Here is a 10388-nt window from a genome sequence, read left to right on the forward strand (position 1 = left end):
TGCTGCTGCAGCCAAAAAACAAAAGGTGGTGCTGCTGCTGCTTCTGCTGCTTCTGCTTCTGCTTGTGTCTGGCCGCTGTTGGAGCGTCCAGGCACAGGACTTCTGCTGCTGCTGACTAAATGGCCTCCTTAATTGGATCATTTGAGTAGCCAGCACACCTGTGCAGGTAGGGCATGACATGATAGGCAGCTGCCTTGATAGCGGGTGGGTGCTGAATGTTCCTAATTGACAAAATAAGATTAATGCTTATGAAGAAATATAAAATCTCATCCCTTCCCCAATATCGCGCCACACCCCTACCCCTTAATTCCCTGGTTGAACTTGATGGACATATGTCTTTTTTCGACCGTACTAACTATGTAACTATGTAACATAACATGGGGGGGGGGGGGGGGGGTCTCCTGGCTGTTCACACAGGTGTGTCATTGCTGTACATTGACCATGCATTGCTTCTGTGGTATTGCAAAGGCAAAGACAAATGCTTCCAGCCATCCATTGCACTAATGGATTGGTCATCAGCTGGCTGTCTATGTCCCGCATCAATATAGACCAAAGTACAGAGGGTTAGGCTATGCTATTGTGCACCTACCTGATGCATCAGAAGGTGCGAGGCCCTTGCTAAATTCTGTGCACAGACTTTGAGATCTATACTTTAGACTGTATCTAAACCTGCTCCAACATGGACTGACATTCTGGCCTACTTTCAGCCGATGCGACTTGTCTGTCGCTGAACAGTCGCTTTTTATGTATTCAGCACCTATGTATAATGTTGTAAAAATGCTCTAGAAGCTAAAGTCGCAGAAATGTCACACATATTTGGCCTGCAACTTTCTGTGCGACAAATTCAGACAGGAAAAATCAGTATAAATCCTTAGAAAATTATCCCCCAGTGTCTCCATCTGCTGGCGGTATTGAATAAGCATTGCTGCATTGATGGGGTATGCATTAAACAAAAAAAAGAAGAAAAAGAAGAATAATACGCCCAGAAAAGAGGCGAAAAGGAGAAAAACGTAAAAAAACGTGAAAAAAAAGTAAGAGGAAGAGAAGGGAAAAAAAGGTGGAAATGGGTTTAAAAGTGATTTCGGCGGAGAAATATATATATATATATATATATATATATATATATATATACGCGCACACACACACATATATATAAACGTATTCTCCGTTGAGATATTGCAGCCGCTGCTGTGTCCAGGCCCAGGAGCCTTAGCACTGTGCTGTGATGTCACTCAATACCACTGACATCACTAGGTGTAAACAACATCTCTCCTTTGCTGTGTATGTGACTATGGAGCTGTTTGGTGATGTCGTCTATTATGGCCTTCATAGAAGCAACAGGAGATTGTTGCATCCATCTAGAACCCTCAGAACTACAGTGCTATGATGTCACTCACTTCCACAGGCCTTGCAGAGTGTAAACAACAACAACCCAGCTTTGTTGTGTATGTAACCATAGGGATTTGTGATGTCACCTAGAACCTTCACAGCAGCGACAGCTTTATGAGGAGCATCAGCACTGCTCTGCCTGAGCAGAACCATCACCGCCATAGGTTGTCAAATAACCCGGGTTTAACCCACACAGGTAAGTCCAATGGGGTGCAGGCATGTCCTCTATGCTTACAGCTTCCCGTGGGTGTTGGTTTGATACCGTTTGGGGACAGCCAAGGAGGCATCTGCAGGCAACAAAGGTAGGTGTGTGCTTGTGTGTGTGTTTCCTATGCAGATCCTAAGCCCAGTGTCACATGCAAGTAGGAGGAGTAAGAAGGGTTCCTGGCAAATCCGGGTTATGGATTGCATTTAAAAAGGCCCCGTGGGAGTGCAATGGGCCCCTGTCTTGCTGCTTAGCAATAATGGTATGGGTTTAGGTTCTGCTGTGTGTACTGGTGGTTGACTGCCCCCCAGCCCAGAGTGTGCATGGAAAATTGTCTGGCAGCCTCCCTGACAGCAAGCAGTGATAGTGCCCATGAAGGGCACCTTGTTGGGCCCGCCCCTTTCACGGTTATCGCTTCTCGGCCTTTTGGCTAAGATCAAGTGTAGTATCTGTTCTTATCAGTTTAATATCTGATACGTCCCCTATCTGGGGACCATATATTAAATGGATTTTTGAGAACGGGGGCCGATTTCGAAGCTTGCTTCCGTCGCCCTATGCATTGACCCGATATGGCAGTATCTTCGGGTACAGTGCACCACCCCCTTACAGGGTTAAAAAGAAAGATTCCTACTTTCATTGCTACCTGCTTGCTGGCTAGCCAGCTAGCCAGCCCTGTGGGCCTTGCTGCTGCTGCAGCCAAAAAACAAAAGGTGGTGCTGCTGCTGCTTCTGCTGCTTCTGCTTCTGCTTGTGTCTGGCCGCTGTTGGAGCGTCCAGGCACAGGACTTCTGCTGCTGCTGACTAAATGGCCTCCTTAATTGGATCATTTGAGTAGCCAGCACACCTGTGCAGGTAGGGCATGACATGATAGGCAGCTGCCTTGATAGCGGGTGGGTGCTGAATGTTCCTAATTGACAAAATAAGATTAATGCTTATGAAGAAATATAAAATCTCATCCCTTCCCCAATATCGCGCCACACCCCTACCCCTTAATTCCCTGGTTGAACTTGATGGACATATGTCTTTTTTCGACCGTACTAACTATGTAACTATGTAACATAACATGGGGGGGGGGGGGGGGGTCTCCTGGCTGTTCACACAGGTGTGTCATTGCTGTACATTGACCATGCATTGCTTCTGTAGTATTGCAAAGGCAAAGACAAATGCTTCCAGCCATCCATTGCACTAATGGATTGGTCATCAGCTGGCTGTCTATGTCCCGCATCAATATAGACCAAAGTACAGAGGGTTAGGCTATGCTATTGTGCACCTACCTGATGCATCAGAAGGTGCGAGGCCCTTGCTAAATTCTGTGCACAGACTTTGAGATCTATACTTTAGACTGTATCTAAACCTGCTCCAACATGGACTGACATTCTGGCCTACTTTCAGCCGATGCGACTTGTCTGTCGCTGAACAGTCGCTTTTTATGTATTCAGCACCTATGTATAATGTTGTAAAAATGCTCTAGAAGCTAAAGTCGCAGAAATGTCACACATATTTGGCCTGCAACTTTCTGTGCGACAAATTCAGACAGGAAAAATCTGTATAAATCCTTAGAAAATTATCCCCCAGTGTCTCCATCTGCTGGCGGTATTGAATAAGCATTGCTGCACTGATGGGGTATGCATTAGACGAAAAAAAAGAAGAAAAAGAAGAATAATACGCCCAGAAAAGAGGCGAAAAGGAGAAAAACGTAAAAAAACGTGAAAAAAAAGTAAGAGGAAGAGAAGGGAAAAAAAGGTGGAAATGGGTTTAAAAGTGATTTCGGCGGAGAAATATATATATATATATATATATATATATATATATATATATATATATACGCGCACACACACACATATATATAAACGTATTCTCCATTGAGATATTGCAGCCGCTGCTGTGTCCAGGCCCAGGAGCCTTAGCACTGTGCTGTGATGTCACTCAATACCACTGACATCACTAGGTGTAAACAACATCTCTCCTTTGCTGTGTATGTGACTATGGAGCTGTTTGGTGATGTCGTCTATTATGGCCTTCATAGAAGCAACAGGAGATTGTTGCATCCATCTAGAACCCTCAGAACTACAGTGCTATGATGTCACTCACTTCCACAGGCCTTGCAGAGTGTAAAAAACAACAACCCAGCTTTGTTGTGTATGTAACCATAGGGATTTGTGATGTCACCTAGAACCTTCACAGCAGCGACAGCTTTATGAGGAGCATCAGCACTGCTCTGCCTGAGCAGAACCATCACTGCCATAGGTTGTCAAATAACCCGGGTTTAACCCACACAGGTAAGTCCAATGGGGTGCAGGCATGTCCTCTATGCTTACAGCTTCCCGTGGGTGTTGGTTTGATACCGTTTGGGGACAGCCAAGGAGGCATCTGCAGGCAACAAAGGTAGGTGTGTGCTTGTGTGTGTGTTTCCTATGCAGATCCTAAGCCCAGTGTCACATGCAAGTAGGAGGAGTAAGAAGGGTTCCTGGCAAATCCGGGTTATGGATTGCATTTAAAAAGGCCCCGTGGGAGTGCAATGGGCCCCTGTCTTGCTGCTTAGCAATAATGGTATGGGTTTAGGTTCTGCTGTGTGTACTGGTGGTTGACTGCCCCCCAGCCCAGAGTGTGCATGGAAAATTGTCTGGCAGCCTCCCTGACAGCAAGCAGTGATAGTGCCCATGAAGGGCACCTTGTTGGGCCCGCCCCTTTCACGGTTATCGCTTCTCGGCCTTTTGGCTAAGATCAAGTGTAGTATCTGTTCTTATCAGTTTAATATCTGATACGTCCCCTATCTGGGGACCATATATTAAATGGATTTTTGAGAACGGGGGCCGATTTCGAAGCTTGCTTCCGTCGCCCTATGCATTGACCCGATATGGCAGTATCTTCGGGTACAGTGCACCACCCCCTTACAGGGTTAAAAAGAAAGATTCCTACTTTCATTGCTACCTGCTTGCTGGCTAGCCAGCTAGCCAGCCCTGTGGGCCTTGCTGCTGCTGCTGCAGCCAAAAAACAAAAGGTGGTGCTGCTGCTGCTTCTGCTGCTTCTGCTTCTGCTTGTGTCTGGCCGCTGTTGGAGCGTCCAGGCACAGGACTTCTGCTGCTGCTGACTAAATGGCCTCCTTAATTGGATCATTTGAGTAGCCAGCACACCTGTGCAGGTAGGGCATGACATGATAGGCAGCTGCCTTGATAGCGGGTGGGTGCTGAATGTTCCTAATTGACAAAATAAGATTAATGCTTATGAAGAAATATAAAATCTCATCCCTTCCCCAATATCGCGCCACACCCCTACCCCTTAATTCCCTGGTTGAACTTGATGGACATATGTCTTTTTTCGACCGTACTAACTATGTAACTATGTAACATAACATGGGGGGGGGGGGGGGTCTCCTGGCTGTTCACACAGGTGTGTCATTGCTGTACATTGACCATGCATTGCTTCTGTGGTATTGCAAAGGCAAAGACAAATGCTTCCAGCCATCCATTGCACTAATGGATTGGTCATCAGCTGGCTGTCTATGTCCCGCATCAATATAGACCAAAGTACAGAGGGTTAGGCTATGCTATTGTGCACCTACCTGATGCATCAGAAGGTGCGAGGCCCTTGCTAAATTCTGTGCACAGACTTTGAGATCTATACTTTAGACTGTATCTAAACCTGCTCCAACATGGACTGACATTCTGGCCTACTTTCAGCCGATGCACTTGTCTGTCGCTGAACAGTCGCTTTTTATGTATTCAGCACCTATGTATAATGTTGTAAAAATGCTCTAGAAGCTAAAGTCGCAGAAATGTCACACATATTTGGCCTGCAACTTTCTGTGCGACAAATTCAGACAGGAAAAATCAGTATAAATCCTTAGAAAATTATCCCCCAGTGTCTCCATCTGCTGGCGGTATTGAATAAGCATTGCTGCACTGATGGGGTATGCATTAGACGAAAAAAAAGAAGAAAAAGAAGAATAATACGCCCAGAAAAGAGGCGAAAAGGAGAAAAACGTAAAAAAACGTGAAAAAAAAGTAAGAGGAAGAGAAGGGAAAAAAAGGTGGAAATGGGTTTAAAAGTGATTTCGGCGGAGAAATATATATATATATATATATATATATATATATATATATATATATATATATATATATATATATACGCGCACACACACACATATATATAAACGTATTCTCCGTTGAGATATTGCAGCCGCTGCTGTGTCCAGGCCCAGGAGCCTTAGCACTGTGCTGTGATGTCACTCAATACCACTGACATCACTAGGTGTAAACAACATCTCTCCTTTGCTGTGTATGTGACTATGGAGCTGTTTGGTGATGTCGTCTATTATGGCCTTCATAGAAGCAACAGGAGATTGTTGCATCCATCTAGAACCCTCAGAACTACAGTGCTATGATGTCACTCACTTCCACAGGCCTTGCAGAGTGTAAACAACAACAACCCAGCTTTGTTGTGTATGTAACCATAGGGATTTGTGATGTCACCTAGAACCTTCACAGCAGCGACAGCTTTATGAGGAGCATCAGCACTGCTCTGCCTGAGCAGAACCATCACCGCCATAGGTTGTCAAATAACCCGGGTTTAACCCACACAGGTAAGTCCAATGGGGTGCAGGCATGTCCTCTATGCTTACAGCTTCCCGTGGGTGTTGGTTTGATACCGTTTGGGGACAGCCAAGGAGGCATCTGCAGGCAACAAAGGTAGGTGTGTGCTTGTGTGTGTGTTTCCTATGCAGATCCTAAGCCCAGTGTCACATGCAAGTAGGAGGAGTAAGAAGGGTTCCTGGCAAATCCGGGTTATGGATTGCATTTAAAAAGGCCCCGTGGGAGTGCAATGGGCCCCTGTCTTGCTGCTTAGCAATAATGGTATGGGTTTAGGTTCTGCTGTGTGTACTGGTGGTTGACTGCCCCCCAGCCCAGAGTGTGCATGGAAAATTGTCTGGCAGCCTCCCTGACAGCAAGCAGTGATAGTGCCCATGAAGGGCACCTTGTTGGGCCCGCCCCTTTCACGGTTATCGCTTCTCGGCCTTTTGGCTAAGATCAAGTGTAGTATCTGTTCTTATCAGTTTAATATCTGATACGTCCCCTATCTGGGGACCATATATTAAATGGATTTTTGAGAACGGGGGCCGATTTCGAAGCTTGCTTCCGTCGCCCTATGCATTGACCCGATATGGCAGTATCTTCGGGTACAGTGCACCACCCCCTTACAGGGTTAAAAAGAAAGATTCCTACTTTCATTGCTACCTGCTTGCTGGCTAGCCAGCTAGCCAGCCCTGTGGGCCTTGCTGCTGCTGCAGCCAAAAAACAAAAGGTGGTGCTGCTGCTGCTTCTGCTGCTTCTGCTTCTGCTTGTGTCTGGCCGCTGTTGGAGCGTCCAGGCACAGGACTTCTGCTGCTGCTGACTAAATGGCCTCCTTAATTGGATCATTTGAGTAGCCAGCACACCTGTGCAGGTAGGGCATGACATGATAGGCAGCTGCCTTGATAGCGGGTGGGTGCTGAATGTTCCTAATTGACAAAATAAGATTAATGCTTATGAAGAAATATAAAATCTCATCCCTTCCCCAATATCGCGCCACACCCCTACCCCTTAATTCCCTGGTTGAACTTGATGGACATATGTCTTTTTTCGACCGTACTAACTATGTAACTATGTAACATAACATGGGGGGGGGGGGGGTCTCCTGGCTGTTCACACAGGTGTGTCATTGCTGTACATTGACCATGCATTGCTTCTGTGGTATTGCAAAGGCAAAGACAAATGCTTCCAGCCATCCATTGCACTAATGGATTGGTCATCAGCTGGCTGTCTATGTCCCGCATCAATATAGACCAAAGTACAGAGGGTTAGGCTATGCTATTGTGCACCTACCTGATGCATCAGAAGGTGCGAGGCCCTTGCTAAATTCTGTGCACAGACTTTGAGATCTATACTTTAGACTGTATCTAAACCTGCTCCAACATGGACTGACATTCTGGCCTACTTTCAGCCGATGCGACTTGTCTGTCGCTGAACAGTCGCTTTTTATGTATTCAGCACCTATGTATAATGTTGTAAAAATGCTCTAGAAGCTAAAGTCGCAGAAATGTCACACATATTTGGCCTGCAACTTTCTGTGCGACAAATTCAGACAGGAAAAATCTGTATAAATCCTTAGAAAATTATCCCCCAGTGTCTCCATCTGCTGGCGGTATTGAATAAGCATTGCTGCACTGATGGGGTATGCATTAGACGAAAAAAAGAAGAAAAAGAAGAATAATACGCCCAGAAAAGAGGCGAAAAGGAGAAAAACGTAAAAAAACGTGAAAAAAAAGTAAGAGGAAGAGAAGGGAAAAAAAGGTGGAAATGGGTTTAAAAGTGATTTCGGCGGAGAAATATATATATATATATATATATATATATATATATATATATATATATATACGCGCACACACACACATATATATAAACATATTCTCCGTTGAGATATTGCAGCCGCTGCTGTGTCCAGGCCCAGGAGCCTTAGCACTGTGCTGTGATGTCACTCAATACCACTGACATCACTAGGTGTAAACAACATCTCTCCTTTGCTGTGTATGTGACTATGGAGCTGTTTGGTGATGTCGTCTATTATGGCCTTCATAGAAGCAACAGGAGATTGTTGCATCCATCTAGAACCCTCAGAACTACAGTGCTATGATGTCACTCACTTCCACAGGCCTTGCAGAGTGTAAACAACAACAACCCAGCTTTGTTGTGTATGTAACCATAGGGATTTGTGATGTCACCTAGAACCTTCACAGCAGCGACAGCTTTATGAGGAGCATCAGCACTGCTCTGCCTGAGCAGAACCATCACCGCCATAGGTTGTCAAATAACCCGGGTTTAACCCACACAGGTAAGTCCAATGGGGTGCAGGCATGTCCTCTATGCTTACAGCTTCCCGTGGGTGTTGGTTTGATACCGTTTGGGGACAGCCAAGGAGGCATCTGCAGGCAACAAAGGTAGGTGTGTGCTTGTGTGTGTGTTTCCTATGCAGATCCTAAGCCCAGTGTCACATGCAAGTAGGAGGAGTAAGAAGGGTTCCTGGCAAATCCGGGTTATGGATTGCATTTAAAAAGGCCCCGTGGGAGTGCAATGGGCCCCTGTCTTGCTGCTTAGCAATAATGGTATGGGTTTAGGTTCTGCTGTGTGTACTGGTGGTTGACTGCCCCCCCAGCCCAGAGTGTGCATGGAAAATTGTCTGGCAGCCTCCCTGACAGCAAGCAGTGATAGTGCCCATGAAGGGCACCTTGTTGGGCCCGCCCCTTTCACGGTTATCGCTTCTCGGCCTTTGGCTAAGATCAAGTGTAGTATCTGTTCTTATCAGTTTAATATCTGATACGTCCCCTATCTGGGGACCATATATTAAATGGATTTTTGAGAACGGGGGCCGATTTCGAAGCTTGCTTCCGTCGCCCTATGCATTGACCCGATATGGCAGTATCTTCGGGTACAGTGCACCACCCCCTTACAGGGTTAAAAAGAAAGATTCCTACTTTCATTGCTACCTGCTTGCTGGCTAGCCAGCTAGCCAGCCCTGTGGGCCTTGCTGCTGCTGCAGCCAAAAAACAAAAGGTGGTGCTGCTGCTGCTTCTGCTGCTTCTGCTTCTGCTTGTGTCTGGCCGCTGTTGGAGCGTCCAGGCACAGGACTTCTGCTGCTGCTGACTAAATGGCCTCCTTAATTGGATCATTTGAGTAGCCAGCACACCTGTGCAGGTAGGGCATGACATGATAGGCAGCTGCCTTGATAGCGGGTGGGTGCTGAATGTTCCTAATTGACAAAATAAGATTAATGCTTATGAAGAAATATAAAATCTCATCCCTTCCCCAATATCGCGCCACACCCCTACCCCTTAATTCCCTGGTTGAACTTGATGGACATATGTCTTTTTCGACCGTACTAACTATGTAACTATGTAACATAACATGGGGGGGGGGGGGGTCTCCTGGCTGTTCACACAGGTGTGTCATTGCTGTACATTGACCATGCATTGCTTCTGTGGTATTGCAAAGGCAAAGACAAATGCTTCCAGCCATCCATTGCACTAATGGATTGGTCATCAGCTGGCTGTCTATGTCCCGCATCAATATAGACCAAAGTACAGAGGGTTAGGCTATGCTATTGTGCACCTACCTGATGCATCAGAAGGTGCGAGGCCCTTGCTAAATTCTGTGCACAGACTTTGAGATCTATACTTTAGACTGTATCTAAACCTGCTCCAACATGGACTGACATTCTGGCCTACTTTCAGCCGATGCGACTTGTCTGTCGCTGAACAGTCGCTTTTTATGTATTCAGCACCTATGTATAATGTTGTAAAAATGCTCTAGAAGCTAAAGTCGCAGAAATGTCACACATATTTGGCCTGCAACTTTCTGTGCGACAAATTCAGACAGGAAAAATCTGTATAAATCCTTAGAAAATTATCCCCCAGTGTCTCCATCTGCTGGCGGTATTGAATAAGCATTGCTGCACTGATGGGGTATGCATTAGACGAAAAAAAAGAAGAAAAAGAAGAATAATACGCCCAGAAAAGAGGCGAAAAGGAGAAAAACGTAAAAAAACGTGAAAAAAAAGTAAGAGGAAGAGAAGGAAAAAAAGGTGGAAATGGGTTTAAAAGTGATTTCGGCGGAGAAATATATATATATATATATATATATATATATATATATATACGCGCACACACACACATATATATAAACGTATTCTCCGTTGAGATATTGCAGCCGCTGCTGTGTCCAGGCCCAGGAGCCTTAGCACTGTGCTGTGATGTCACTCAATAC

The 10388-nt window shown here is 45.6% G+C and overlaps 4 non-coding genes across 4 annotated transcripts; all 4 read left to right on the top strand.

Annotated features, from left to right (window-relative positions):
* Nucleotides 1–2004: 2004 nt before the first annotated feature.
* Nucleotides 2005–2195, top strand: LOC130315698 (U2 spliceosomal RNA). The gene has a single exon (XR_008863149.1). It is a non-coding gene; the product is annotated as a U2 spliceosomal RNA (small nuclear RNA).
* A 2096-nt stretch (nucleotides 2196–4291) lies between these two features.
* On the top strand, nucleotides 4292–4482 carry LOC130315699 (U2 spliceosomal RNA). The gene has a single exon (XR_008863150.1). It is a non-coding gene; the product is annotated as a U2 spliceosomal RNA (small nuclear RNA).
* Nucleotides 4483–6594: 2112 nt separating this feature from the next.
* On the top strand, nucleotides 6595–6785 carry LOC130315700 (U2 spliceosomal RNA). Its single transcript, XR_008863151.1, has one exon. It is a non-coding gene; the product is annotated as a U2 spliceosomal RNA (small nuclear RNA).
* A 2095-nt stretch (nucleotides 6786–8880) lies between these two features.
* LOC130315702 (U2 spliceosomal RNA) lies at nucleotides 8881–9070 on the top strand. Its single transcript, XR_008863152.1, has one exon. It is a non-coding gene; the product is annotated as a U2 spliceosomal RNA (small nuclear RNA).
* The last annotated feature ends 1318 nt before the right edge of the window (nucleotides 9071–10388 follow it).

The sequence above is a fragment of the Hyla sarda genome, unplaced genomic scaffold (assembly GCF_029499605.1).
Source record: "Hyla sarda isolate aHylSar1 unplaced genomic scaffold, aHylSar1.hap1 scaffold_1886, whole genome shotgun sequence".
Taxonomy (NCBI): domain Eukaryota; kingdom Metazoa; phylum Chordata; class Amphibia; order Anura; family Hylidae; genus Hyla; species Hyla sarda.